This window comes from Tuber melanosporum (assembly GCF_000151645.1).
Source record: "Tuber melanosporum whole genome shotgun sequence assembly, scaffold_87, strain Mel28".
In the NCBI taxonomy this organism is placed as follows: domain Eukaryota; kingdom Fungi; phylum Ascomycota; class Pezizomycetes; order Pezizales; family Tuberaceae; genus Tuber; species Tuber melanosporum.
The window spans coordinates 106,180-121,004 of NW_003299136.1; positions in this window are offsets into that span (position 1 = coordinate 106,180).

Here is a 14,825-nt window from a genome sequence, read left to right on the forward strand (position 1 = left end):
AGTGGGGCAAGACACCGCTCGCTTGGGCCACTCTCGGTGGCCATGAGGAGGTGGTGAGGATGCTACTAGAACGGAGCGACGTCAATTCTGACAGAGCAGATCATGAGGGCCGAACACCGCTCTCCCAGGCCGCCAAGAATGGGCATCAGGGGACCGTGAGAATACTGCTGGAACGGAACGACGTTAATCCCGACAAAGCGGATCAGCTGGGCCGAACACCGCTCTTGCAGGCCGCTGAGAATGGGCGTCAGGAGGTCGTGAGGATACTATTGGAACGGAGTGACGTCAATCCTAACAGAGCTGATCATGCGAGCCGAACATCGCTCTTGCGGGCCGCCAAGAATGGGCGTGAGGGGGTAGTGAGGATACTGCTGGAACGGAACGACGTCAATCCCAACAAAGCAGATGGACGGGCCCGATCACCGCTCTCATGGGCTGCTGGGTGTGGACATGAGCGGGTCGTGAGGATACTGCTGGAACGGAACGACGTCAATCCCAACAAAGCAGATGGGCGGGCCCGATCACCGCTCTCATGGGCTGCTGGGTGTGGACATGAGCGGGTCTTGAGGATACTGCTGGAACGGAACGACGTCAACCCCAACAAAGCAGATGGGGGGGGGCGATCACCGCTCTCGTGGGCTGCTAGGAGAGGGTATGTGGGGGTCGTGAGGATACTGCTAGAACGGAACGACGTTAATCCCAACACTGTTAGCACTGGATATCGCCAAAACCTCCTCTTGTGGGCTATCAAGAGTGGGCATGAGGGGACCCTGAGGGCACTGCTGGAACGGAGCAACGTCAACCCCAACAAAGTGGACTGGGAGGGCAGAACGCCGCTCTCGTGGGCTGTCCAATATGGGAATGAGTGGGCCGTGAGGATACTACTGGAACGGAACGACGTCAACCCCAACATAGTGGATAAGCGGAACCGATCGCCACTATGGTGCGCCGCCGAGAGTGGGCATGAGGGGATCGTGGGGATGTTGCTCGCACGGAACGATGTCGACCCCGACGAAACGGATAAGCAGAACCGATCACCGCTCTGGTTCGCCGCCGGATGTGGCCATGAGGGGGTCGTGAGGATGCTACTAGAACGGAACGTCAATCCTAACAAACCGGATCAGGAGGGTCAAACACCGCTCTTGCAGGCCGCCGAGAATGGGCGTGAGGGCGTTGTGCGGACACTGCTGGAATGGAACAACGTCAACCCTAACAAAGGGAATGAGCGGAACCAATCACCGCTATGGTGGGCTACCGAAAATGGGCATGAGGGGATCGCGGGAATATTGCTGGAACAGAACGATGTTAATCCCGACACTCTCCACACCGCATATGGTCGAACACCCCTCTCGTGGGCTGCTAGCCGGGGGTATGATGGGATCGTTAGGAAGCTACTAGCACGGAATGATGTTAATCCCAACACTGTTGACCGCATATTTGGCCAAACGCCGCTCTCGTGGGCCGCCCAGAGCGGGCATGAGGGGGCCGTGAGGGTACTGCTGGAACGGAACGACCTTAATCCCAACAAAGCAGATAAGTGGGGCCGAACACCGCTCTCGCGCGCCGCCGAGAATGGGCTTGAGGGGGTGGTGAGGATACTACTCGAACGGAACGACCTTAATCCCGACAAAGCGGATAAGCGTGGCCGAACACCGCTCACGTGGGCTGCTCTCCGAGGGCGTGAAGGGGTTGTGAGGATACTGCAGGAACATGCGAATTTGATTCCTAGATACGCAGATACGCAGCAAGCCCACAATTAACATAGCTCTTCCTCGCTGAGCTCTCTGTGCCATCCGAACCCTTTTCCAAAGGGGCCCGCAGACCCCGATACCCACGGATAAAACCTGATAATCCTCCTTCACCCCCCCGCCCCGCAGACGTGCCCTCCCAGCAGGGGAACAAACTTGACCAAACACAATCCTAAGCCCGTCTCAGACAATCCTTTATATACGGGTTACCAAGTTACGGCTAGTGTCAATCCTTCGGGTCATTCGCTTTAGTATCTCCTAATTTCATTTGCGCTTTCAAATCCCCCTACCATCTTTCGCGTTTTTTTTGATGCCGTATTACTATTCGGTTCTCTTAAAACCAATTTTGTATATATCCGTGGTCCATTGGCGCTTTTCTATACCACCTCTATATATATACACCTCTTTGATCTTCCTTTTTTTATCATGCCCATTGAGTTAAGCTATTCCATGTCCGTCAATTATTTACTTTGTATTTACTTGTATTATTTCATGGCTTAGACGGCAACCGTGCCGAAATTTTAGAGGGGTCGATAGCGGCTTCGCATTTATATATCATAAGATATCAGCCCACACACTAACTTATACATACGAGAGCGGACGGACCGCATGAACCAGCCGAGGTGAGAGTTCATGGTGCGTGATCCATAGAGCTTGGTCTATTTTTCCTTCTTTCCTACCACCTGTCCCCACCACTCACCTATTTACCCCATCCTGAGGCAAGCCTTTTCCCTATCAATATCAAGATATGAAAGCTTTTCCCCACACCACCACATTAACCGACGAGAGCCAGCAGGCACAGTACTGTACATTCAAATAAAACTTTATTCCCGTTTTGTCTCAAAATTGCAATAAAACGCCATACTCTAACTCTGTACTTCCCGACCAACCCTCCCATGCCTCCCTCTCTCACTCCAGCCACTTATCATGCTAACGCACGCTGTATCCCCGCGAACACTACTACTCTCTCAACTACACTATCCCCCACGCCGCTCCGCAAGCCTCCATTGCCAGGATCAACCCCAACAGAGCACCCACTCCAACAATTACTCATGACACCCCCGATAAGGATGCCAGTATCATACTGTAGTGTACGTATGGAGCTTCGCGTGCCCTATCACATCCAAAACTCGACATTTATTTACAAATACATTGGTACCGACCCGGTGTTCGCGCGAGGCTATCTCCGCGTAACCGGATATATTGTTGCACGATAGAGCTGGTATTGGTACAAATGCGGTACTGGGCTGTGCTTTCTACAGAGGCTTGGGCCCGCGTGCTGGGAAGGATGGTCCGGTCCACTAGGATATCCCTCCCGTTGCATTGGCTTTGTTTTTTAAAGGTCTATGGGGTTCCGCGCTGTAGGACAAGTGGGGGTTTTCTGCACGCTTATGATACATCTCCTGAATTCTGAGTGCCCGCGTCGTGCCGTGGCGCATATCCTACGCCATGCTTCGGGACCAAAGAGCGAGTGAGCGCTTATGATCCAATTCTGAATTCCTGCTTCTCATTTCTTCCCAATGGAATTGGCTAATCGTATTCGTATTCTGCTTGGGTGGGCTGTGCAACAGCTCTCTCTGATAACCCTTTTTGCTTTTCAAATCCACACGCTTGAGGATGACTTGCGATGGGTTAATATAGGGAAGGAAGGGAGGGATGAACTATGATATATACCTCCCCGTTCATTAATACCGCCCACCACCCCGTCGACTAAACCAACCCAAAAAAAAGCAAAACAAGGCAAAGCTACGCACACAGGAAGCTTCCTAAACCTCTGCGCGATACCCCCCAAGACAATTTCTCTCCCAACTTACACAATACACGGTAACCCCACGACACGCTACCATTCCATCACCCCTAGCCTCAACCAAAATTCAAACCCCACCCTAAGCCGGGTCCCCCAAATTCCTCATACTCGTATCCGCGAGCCAAGGGTTGCCACATCCCTGGGGTAGCCCCCGCGGGCCCATAAAAAATGTAGTATTTCTAGCCGCTGGTTACATAGGGGCATGGAGTCTCGCGGGCACGATTGCCCATCTCTAGAATAGGCTTTCATTTTGACAACCTGTCTAAATATCGCAAGTTACAACATTACATTTTATGGTTATACTAAACCCTTAACTGTGGTCCCTGCTTTCTAAAAGAGCACGTACACCGCCACCACGCAGAGATGAACAAACATCATGGACCTCGATAGCAACCTTCTTTTCGGCCCTGCCACGGGCCGAGTCTGTCACGCTCGAGTAGCCGTGCCAAGGTTCCCATCGCTCCGAACGAGGTTGAGTGACCTCCGAAGCAGGTGGCACTCCTATGGAGTGCTCAACGGCTCAACGATAGATTGAATACATATGATGAGAAAAGTATTGATTAAAAGCTTCAAAAACCCACAATTGATATCCACCCTCTTTGCCACCATACCTTGACGTTTTTATCAACTACCATACTCTGCTCAAGCGTCTTTGCCAAGAATACCTCTGCAAGCCAAATATTTAGTGAAGGCCTCAGACAAAATATCGACCACAAGAGGTATTCTCGACAAAGACGAGCGAGCACAAGTACCGGAGTAATTCTCCAGTTGGAAAATAACTAGACCACCCTCGCCACCACTCGAGTACAAATTGGGAAAAAAAATCTTGGCTGAGACATGCGGGTCGACCGCTGGTGCCACGTAAATACAGTACTGGCAAGCATAGAAAATCACTCACTAGCAGGATTATTTTTTGCAGGTTGAGTAACTAAAGTACTGTAACGTACCCAACGGCGAAGCGGGCCATCACCATGAAGCGGGCCACCGGGACTCCCCCACAGAAAACATGACAATTCAACCAATTCTTAACGAAATTGAACAAAAAGAGGAGAGATCAATAGATAAGAAGTATGAGGTAGAGTTTAGCATTGAAAATTTATAATGAAAAAAGAGAATTTACCAAGAACTGCTGAAAAAGGAAAAAGACAACAAAACAAAAAAAAGATAAGGGAGGAACAAAAATTAAGGATTTGGATTTTGTAAAACCATTCTAAAGGGTGCTGTGGGTAGTCGTCTATTGGTAGGAGTAGTGAGGGGAACAAGTGGAGGAGGTTGGTGGGAGCGGCGAGGTGGAGGTGTTGGTGAAGTTGGTGAGAATCCTGTTGTATTACTACTATCACTGGTAATAGTAATATTTTCTGGAGAAGAAGAAATCGATCCAGGAGAAGTTGGTAAAGCAAAGCTCCCATGGCGTCAGCGTACTGGTGTGATCCGAAATGGTATAAGAGGAGTATTTTTTGTAGGTTTGTGGTTCAAATTGGCTTTATGAGCAGCCTTATCATGATCTTTTTTTTCTCGAATTTGGTATAAATGCATAGCCTCCGTGCCATCAATAACCCGTGCAGTTGTAAGACGATGTTTATCAACCTTTTGCGTAATAGCAATAGTCTTTTGATGGTCAAGTCTGTGTTCCTCTTTAGTAATATCAAAGCTGGCTTGTGCTATCGCACCAAGTTCTCCCAAACGTGATAACAATTTCCTTAGTTCCTTGTTAGCAAGCTTTCCAATAAGTGCTAGGACCTTATTGGTTTCTTGCCGGAAATCAGTGCTTTTGTGAGGTATTTGTAGGTGGGAAGTAATATTTGGTGTACAGAGTGGGGTGGCATGAAGTGGAGTAGTTGAAAATTGTAAACGATCCAGGACGACCTTTGGACAATAAGGAATAAGGCCACAGGCACGAAATCCAGCCTGAATGTTATTCAAAGTCATTGCCTCCTTCCAGGCCTTTTTTAGCAATGACCAAAAGGCGCCTTTATGTATTCCACCTCCTTGATGGCAAGAAAAATCATCTATCGCAAGCCCATAAAAATGCTGAAGTGGACTAAAGACTGCCACATCCAAGGGCTGAAGTAAATGAGTAGAATGAGAGGGAAGACAGAGTAAAAGAATATCATGATCCAAACAAAACATGCAGAAATTCCAATTAAGATGAGAAGAGTGTCTATCTAAATAAGAAGCCTCTTTTAGCTTGATAAAGAAGGAGAATGTGCAAATTTGATAAAATGACGAGAAATAAACTCATACCCAAGAGATTCATCAGTCTATCCCTTATTTGAATATGCTAATAATACATCTGGATCATCAAGATTCACATACCATCCCATACTATGTCCTGCTTTTGCTTTAAAAATGTAAAAAACTACCATCACTACATATAGTTTCCAAGTCGGTAATTAGCTCTCTTTTACCATCATGAGTAACTCTGGGATTTTGTCTCCCCACTCGGGTGATGACCTTTGTCTTCGCTGATATTCCCATCATGAATCCCTTCTCATCGATGTTGTATATATGGTGAGGCTGTAAATTATGAACCATGCAAAGGCGGTTGAATTTGCGAAAATAGTCTTTAATCTTATTTGGATCATTGGCGTAGGCATGCTGACATTCCAGAAAACTGCAATATCATGAGGCTATATCCCAATTACGATTCAGGAACTGGGTTAACTAATTCTTTCTGACTCCTGTATCAATTACCCCCTCTTTCTTCTTTCCCACCAACATCTTAGCCATTCCATTCACCATATCTAGCCTTGGAGGAAACCCCCAATCATCAAGCTTCTTAATCCAGCACACAATTGCCTTCTCTTCTGCTGGGGTCAGGAGTTGCTGTTCGACATGGGCTGCCTGTCAGGAGACTCTTTCGCCTTTGATCCAATACCCGAGCGTCAATCTAGGAAGGTCAAAGGCTTGGGCTGTTGCTGTTATCGATGGGTAATTGCCTTTCCGAAATGCTCCAATTGCATCTAAGATCCTCTTTTCCAAATGGTCCTCCTTTCTGGCTTTCACTCTTCCTATTGCTGTGTTCGCTGATACTCTTTATTGTAAGTTTTGTTGGCTTCTGGTTGATGAGATGTGGTAGTTGCAACCCCGCACTGTGCCGCCCGCTTCGGCATGTCGGCCCGCTTCCCGATTGGGCACGTTACCTGTCTATTCGCAAGTGTGTTGGAACGAGTTTTGCGAACAAGAGATATCGCATCCTGCATCGCCGTAAACCACAGGTAGAACATTTAATGCAAGCTTAACCTTTTTCTTCGCTCCAAGAACAAAAGTTGATTCGCGGGCAAAATCCGTGGTGTGAGCCGGGGCCCGTCGGGAGCTTTCCTGACACTACTTGCTCAACCGCCCAGTGCCGTAGTCGCTTCTAAGAGACCAGTTAGCCAAGATTTCGGTTTGAAATCACAGTCAATTATTACCAATTAAGGAAGGATACTTTCCAGATCTCATTACTCTCCCAAGACTTCCAGGAGGCAGTACCGTACAGGTAGAGTTCTCGTATCATATTACTGTAGTCACGCACCCTCCCCAAATGATTGGGTATTAAGTTAAGTGTCACACAACAAGCCTCATCTCCCCGCTTTCTTCAGCTGTGTTCAAAGAATTTTATCAACTCTCCCGCACGATACCCGTAAAAACTATTTTACCGTTTATACATTCAACCCACACTCTTGACGGAACGCCATGGCCCAGACTACAAATTTCAACGTCGGCGACGGCAATATCAACTCCGGTAACATAACTGGTAGTTTCAACAACACAAATACTTTCAACAAAACGGTCTATAAGTCCGATGAGGATGCGCAGATCATGCGCTGGCTCTCTCCGCTCGAGCCAACTACGAGACATCAAAGCGCTCACACGGAGCGGCTCGACGGTGTTGGGTATTGGCTTTTGGAAGAAAGCAAGTTTTGTGGAGTGGAGGAATAATGAGGGTGGAGTTGATAAGGCTGTATTGTTTTGCAGCGGGAATCCGGGAGTGGGCAAGACACATCTGAGGTAAGTGGCGAGGAACCTTTAGGGGGAGAATCGAATATCGCTGACGGCTAGAAATACTAGTTCCCTGGTGATCGACAGCCTGTGCAATCATGCAAGGGAGGAAGATATCGCCGTTGCAGGACTGTACTGCGACTACCTTTCTCAGCAAAAGCAGACTGTCACTAATATGATGGGAACTATTCTGAGACAATTAGCAGGTAGAGGGGACATCCCGGAATATCTGCGCGAGGCGTTCCATAAAGGGAAAATGGAGTTTGGAGGGAGAGGGCCGAGCCTCCCGGATCTGATGGGGATGCTAGGGACCGCTATTGCCTCACTATCTCAAGTTTTCATCTGCATTGACGCACTTGACGAATGCCTGCCGAGGCATCTGACGGATCTTCTTAAGTCGCTGAAGGATATTGTTCGGGAGTCCCCTAGGACGCGAATATTCCTCACCGGCAGGCCTCATATTAAGGAAGATGTTAAGCGGTGTTTTACTAAGGCGGTTGTGTTACCCATTAGTCCTAACATAGATGACATCAGGAGTTATCTGGAGATGAGGTTGGATGGGGACGCCGGTCCAGAGGCGATGAATGATGATCTGCGGGCGGATATTATTGGAGCTATCCTGGAAAAAATATCTGATATGTAGGAGCATCCATCATTCCCCTTCTATCATTGATAAATACTCACCCAACGATTGTGTGTGCAGATTCCTTCTTGTTTCGCTAAACGTTGACGCTATTTTGGGGGAGGTGACAATCCGTCAGAGAAGGAAGAAACTTGAAGAGATGGCGAAGGGCAATGGATTGAGTGATGCCTACGTGGCAACTTTAGCCCGACTGAAGGCACAGAAGGGAAACAAATCAATACTCGGAATGAAGGTCCTGATGTGGGTGTCTCATTCGGAACGGCCATTACGGGCTGATGAGCTCTGTCATGCTTTAGGGGTGGAGTTGGGATCTACGGATCTGGATGTCGAGGGCGTTCCCGCATTACGGACGCTCCTAGCATCTTGTCTGGGTCTTGTCGCGGTTGAGGCGTCTTCGCCCACTGTCAGACTAGTCCACTTTACTCTCCAAGAGCATCTCTCAAGTGATCCAACCCTATTCCACAACCCCCACTCATCAATTGCGGAGGTTTGCTTGACATACCTCAATTTTGAATGTGTCCGGGGTCTCTCGCCAACACTTCGATCGGCTCCCATGACAATGCCACTTCTAGAATATGCTTCCTGTTACTGGGGGGAGCATACAAGAAGGGGGATGACGGAAAATGTGAAGGCGCTTGCACTGAGACTTCTGGGTAGATTTGATGATCATATATCTGCTCAATTAATGTTATTGCATTATAATAGCGATAGGGGCACAGGCCCTTATTTTAAAGCAGTTAGAGGGCCACTCGGGTTCACAGGGCTCCACGGAGTAGCATTTTTCGGGATCGTTGGGATAGTTGCCGCGGTATTGAGGATGAAGGAATGGGATGTTGATGCAACCGATTGCATGGGGATTACAGCTCTCACATGGGCAGCAAGTAAAGGGAATGAGGAGGTAGTAAAGATTCTTTTGGAACGAGGGGATGTCAATCCCAACCAGGCAGACACCTACTTTGGCCAGACGCCACTCTTGCGGGCCGTTGAGGGTGGGCATGAGGGGGTAGTAAAGATGCTTTTGGAACGAGGGATGTCAATCCCAACTTGGCAGACACCAAATTTGACCGGACACCGCTCTCATGGGCCGCTGGGGGGGCATGAGGGTGTAGTAAAGACGCTTTTACAACGGAAAGATGTCTGCACCGCCACGCCAGACAGCGTGAACCAAACACCACTATCGAGGGTTCTCTCTTTTGGGCATTATGGAGTCGTAAGGTTTCTACGTGAACGGGGCGGTGTCAATTCAGGAACAGCGGATCGCGTTGGTTAGGAATGCCTCCCCTGGCTTTCGCTTGGCATGATGTCGAGTGCAGTAGGTATGCCGTCCAGAGGCGGTAACCTTAACATCGATATCACAAACATAGTGGCTAACATGCACTCCTATTGGCAGACCCCCAATAAGCGTGAACTAGTATCGGACCTCAAAGACTCATTCCAAGCCCACAGATGGCGACCTCTCCTCGACCGAGTAGTCCATGCTACCTCAACCCCCTCCCATGCGGCACCTAAGCTTCTAGAACCTTCTCAGGGAAGTTGACACCACTCTAGCAACATTCGATCGATTCCCTCACTTGCGGTCGACCAATAGGCCAGTATTTTACCATCGACTATTTCGCTTGTCTTTTGGCTTTCCCCGTTTACATTCTTCCTTCTTCTTTACCTGAAATATTCCCGCTCCATAAATAATTGTCGAGCAAGTTAAATGTTAATAGACTTTGATGGAGGGTGTTTTTGCCTGTTTCGGCTCGCCATTTGCTATGCATCTGTTTTTGTTCACCTTTTCCTTTCTTGGAGTTCCGGTTAGATAGATTTGGTCCATATCATCCTCTTTCCCGTTGTTCTTCATTCCTATTATTTGTCAATAATATTATCATAGTTGCCCTATCTTTTTCTTGGGTGGTGGTGTATAATAGAGCCCGCAACAGGTAACAGGTAGGAATAGATATGATACTATAATAGGCTTTGAGACGCTAGTCTTTTATATTCGCAAGCCGTCAGTTTAATCTCCTGCCAATTTCTCTTCTTTCAACACCACTAAGTGATCGCCGTCGGTTCCTTTTTGCAGACCATCTATCACACAATACTATAGTAAACTAATACTAGTTCCGCTATATCCCATCACCGGAAGGTACCCAAATCCGTGAAATAAAACCCTAACCTTAGCTCTCCGAACATGCTCGTTCTGAATACCGTACTAGCGAATGGCCATGCTTGTATCAGCGAGGGGGCGAGGACCGGTCTGGTGTGGTTCGATTTATTGTGCAGCGAGTAGAGTACTCGGACTCTACGAGTATGATCTTGGCGACAAAATTCATCGGCGCCCCCGCCCCCCCGAGACCCCACTTTACACCAAAAATGGTCATTTCCACTTTACAAAGTCTTGGCGTTGCCGCTCGGCGAGAAAGAAAAAATTAAAATTTGCTAGAGCATTTAGAGCCATCTGGATATTAACAGTCATAAGTGGCGAGCTCTGTCAGTTGATGTCCATGGCGCGATACGGGAAATACTCATAGTGGGTAGAAGGATACTGGTAATTTGATATGGGTTTCCAGTACCGAAGGTGCATACATTGCAACGGCATCCTCAATTCTTAGCACTCATGGCGGTGTGGGAAAATTGTCGTAATTTCCACCCGGAAAGTCTGGGTAGTTGCCCGCAATGCGGAACTGATTTCTTCAACCCTCCTTTGCCTTTACACAGGCTGAGCGTGTTTGGGATCAGCAATTTATTACTGTGTGAGGTTGTGGGGCGCCGACGAATTTTGTCGCCAGGATCGTAACCTACGTTTTTTGAGGAGGAGAAATGACTATCGTAGTTCTTCAACGGGGGTGTATGATAGTTTAACGAAAGGCGGCGGGTGACGGATAGGGCTATTTATTTGGTAGGTAGGGAAAAAGGTGGAATCCGCCAAAGTACTTGTAGAGAGTATCATAGCAAAAAGATGCACAATACTGATCCCCGCTCCCCACCCACCGGTTTTCCTCGTCCCCCCGTTTGAAGAGGGTACGGGTCGGGTATTTCTGCTACAGAAGCAGGACGGGGACGTCTACATGTTTATGCGAATTGCAGACTTCTTATAGCTGTCCCCATCCCATACTCCCTTCCGTGGCGAGGACGAGAGCGTACTGATAGTCACTTGCTCCCCGCCCGCCCGAGGGAGGAAGAAGGGAATTGCATATTCCCCTCGAACCGAATACGTCTGGACTCATGACTAGGGAGACAGTAATGTATGGTTCGGCATGTGATATGGGGGATGGGTTTTCGGAGTTTTTCTCCCGCTTGTCTTGGGTTTCCGACTAGGTTAGTGTATCTAGTCTACTCGAGTAGGTTCCTCTCGCCGCCTGGTTGTGGGGGGCGTTGTACCTACGGAGCAGACAACTCAAAGGAAGAAGGTTGAAATGTCGTTCGCTGATTGCGCGCCAATAATGATCACCAATATGACTTCTCTTAGATATGTGGGCGACATGATTGGGGAGGAAATGAATGTTACTAAATTTCGTTCAAACATGGCGGCCGCGAGTGGGGATGGGAGAAAGTGACTCGGTAGGAGGAGGATTTTTGGGGGTGGCTGCTTGTCGATGACAACAAGAGGATTAGCTTGACAGGTAATTGTCCGAGATGTACTAGCATCAACATCACACTCTCTATTATCTCACGAGTGTTCTGCTCACAAGGGATTGGTAGGTTGATCATGCTACCGGTAGGCTGGTCCCTGGGGACAAACAACCTTTGAAAAAGCTGACGAAAGACAGAGGAGTTGTCGCGGGAATGGAGTACAGTCCGGTGTTCGGACGGTACCGTACGGGATATTCCTACGGTAGTTAGACGCTGCTTAGTTCCAATGGCATAGCTCTATGGGTAGGTAATGGCTGACAGTTTGTTTCTTGAAGCTGCGCCAATACTATGGTAATGGTGAGGGCGTTGTGGTGGCTGTGAATCTCTATTATGGGTTGTACAGTACAGTTGGGTCATTTGATCGTTCACTTCTCGACACAGTCTCAGCCGGCTACCCAGACAACCTGTTCCTTGTGATAGATTTTACTATTTATGATGACCCTCTCCCCAGCCTTCTAGCTATGTAGGAAACCAATGTGATTATTGTCCCTCTACTGCCTCTTCGTCATCTCGGCATTGCAGAGCTCTATTCCTCTCCCATCCAGAGTCTAATAACTCCGGTAGGTGGTGGTTGCGGATTTGTCCTGTTTCTTTACCTCTTCGTACATTTCATCTTGATACCCAGTCTCTTATCCATATATAAGAGATGTAACAATAGGATTAGAGCTGGTTCTAACTGCTGCAAAGTAAAGATATAACTTCTATTTATATTATTAATAGTGTATGTGGCAGTTCTGTTTGTGGTATTAGTTGAAGTGCATTGATGTGCATCCAGTACACTTTCAGTATATTACTTTGGTTCTTCTAAAACAGTACGGTTCTTGGAGATTTTGGGAAATACGATACATTATAGGCATATGTTTCTCCTTTTAGGAAACTAATATTAATATCTTCTATATTGCCAATGTATTCAGCTTAATTGAATAACCTTTCCTTTATCTTTTACTAAATATTGTCTTTACTTATTTTGTTAAGACAGTTTCAGGCAATGTGTTCTTTTCCTCCACTGGTAAAACTGATGTCTTTCTTGTTAGTGTCCTTATTCCATTTCTAACTGTTACTGTCCTGAACCCACTTAGATTTGTGATACTTCTTAGCATTGTTTTCTTTGTATTACCTCTCATTCTTGCCATACTTTTCATACTTACCCTTTCCATAAGCCTTAGTGTCATGGAGGACTGCACCAAATTTTCCTATTGATACTATAGTAGACTTAACTGCCTCCTCGTTATTATACTATGGTTCCAACTGTTATCCATGCTAAATGTAGCTACAGCTGAACAGCTTCTATAGAAAGGCATACTTAGATATCATATTTTGGGATAACTGCAATCAATTGATGATAAGGTCTATAGCAACACTAAGGATTCGTTCTACTTTGTCTTTCAAAACTTGTTCAATTTAGTTAAATCTCTTATATAGGCTCTTCTATTTAATCAATTGTAATTGTTCCTTTAGTTGTTATACTGACTGGTCTCTGGTCAAGTCTTTTAGAGCCCGTTTGGAAACGACCGTTCCATTCGGTTTGCGACCGTTCCCCATACAAAAATGGCCGTCCTTCATTTTCGAAATGGTCGTTTTGTATGTGTGAACGGAACGGTCGACCTGCCTTCCGTTCCCGCCAAACAGGCCCTTAACCATTGCGTCCTACTCGATCACAGCTCGATCGCTCAATTAGGGTCTCACAATTTGATCCATCATTCGACGATGAGGTTCTCTCAATCAAATGTGCCCGAGCAGAACCCCCATAATCTCCTCGATCATAATCGAGCCAATCACTAATTTTGATGCAAGCAACAGTTTCTACAAGGTACGTATTCAAGGTATATTCAATATAACCAACTCTACCCACAATGGCCAACCTTTTTTTTTGAAAAGGCTGCTATTGCACATCACCAAAAATTGGCCCTGTTACTCCGACGATCTTTGTGGTCGCAATAGCGGTTCTTCGTAAAAACGCTTCCACAATACCATTAGTATAGGGGATACATGCGTAATAATCCTGGAGAAAATGTTATACTTGCATATGATATTCGGTATCCAGACTCTGCATCTCGTAGTTGCTTTTTTTTTTTGTAAAAAGAGTTTGCTTAAAAAAGCATAAACATGTATCGGGATAGCTACGACAGTTAGTTGTGGAGACGTTGGACGAGCGTCGTGATCTACGACTGCTTTATCAGCTTTAGTACTTCCACCTTGGTGTTCCCATTCCCACCCTCATATTCCTCTTCCGCTGCTGTGCCGAATTCACAATCAACCTGGACTACCAATTGCTGATCCAACATCATCCTCGAAAATACCTTCCTATCCATCCAGATTCCCTAGTGGTGCAATGCATCCATATACCCCTAGCGCAGGTGACCATCAGCCTCTCCATACCCCTATTCCCAATCCAACAACGCACTCCCCCACCGTCAATATTTCCCCATACCTAGTAATCGCTACGATCAGATCATGATAGAGTTTTGCTCGAGCAGTTCATGCTCCATCACCCCCGATCATAAGGGTCACTCGATCAGATCATGCTCGAGCAGGACCCTCATGATCTGATCGATCACTCTATCTATATTTACACATATTTATCTTGGCCATATATCTATCTTGGTAATCATGTGATATCACCTATTGTGGTGCGAAGGGCTTAAAATACGCATCATAACCTGAGGGGGTGCATTTTTTTAATGCCTGTTGTTGGTTAGGTTAAAGGGTTATTAATATCAAAAAATATATTTGAAGGTCATGATACATCTTCAATTTGTATCCACATAGCCTTTTTTAAAATCGGATGTATCCAATTTGTTATGGAGTTTTCTGTCAATTTACATTTACTACACTTACAGCTGATATCATAATTCAGATATATGGTGAAAATTCTATGAAAAACATTGCCAGTTAGGAGAATTGAACTACTGCTATTCGAAAAACGATTTTGACATTTCTAGCCCCTTAACCTAATCAAAAACAGGCATTACAAAAATGCACCCCTCGGGTATGATACACCTTTTAAGCGCTTCGCACCTCCAATCCC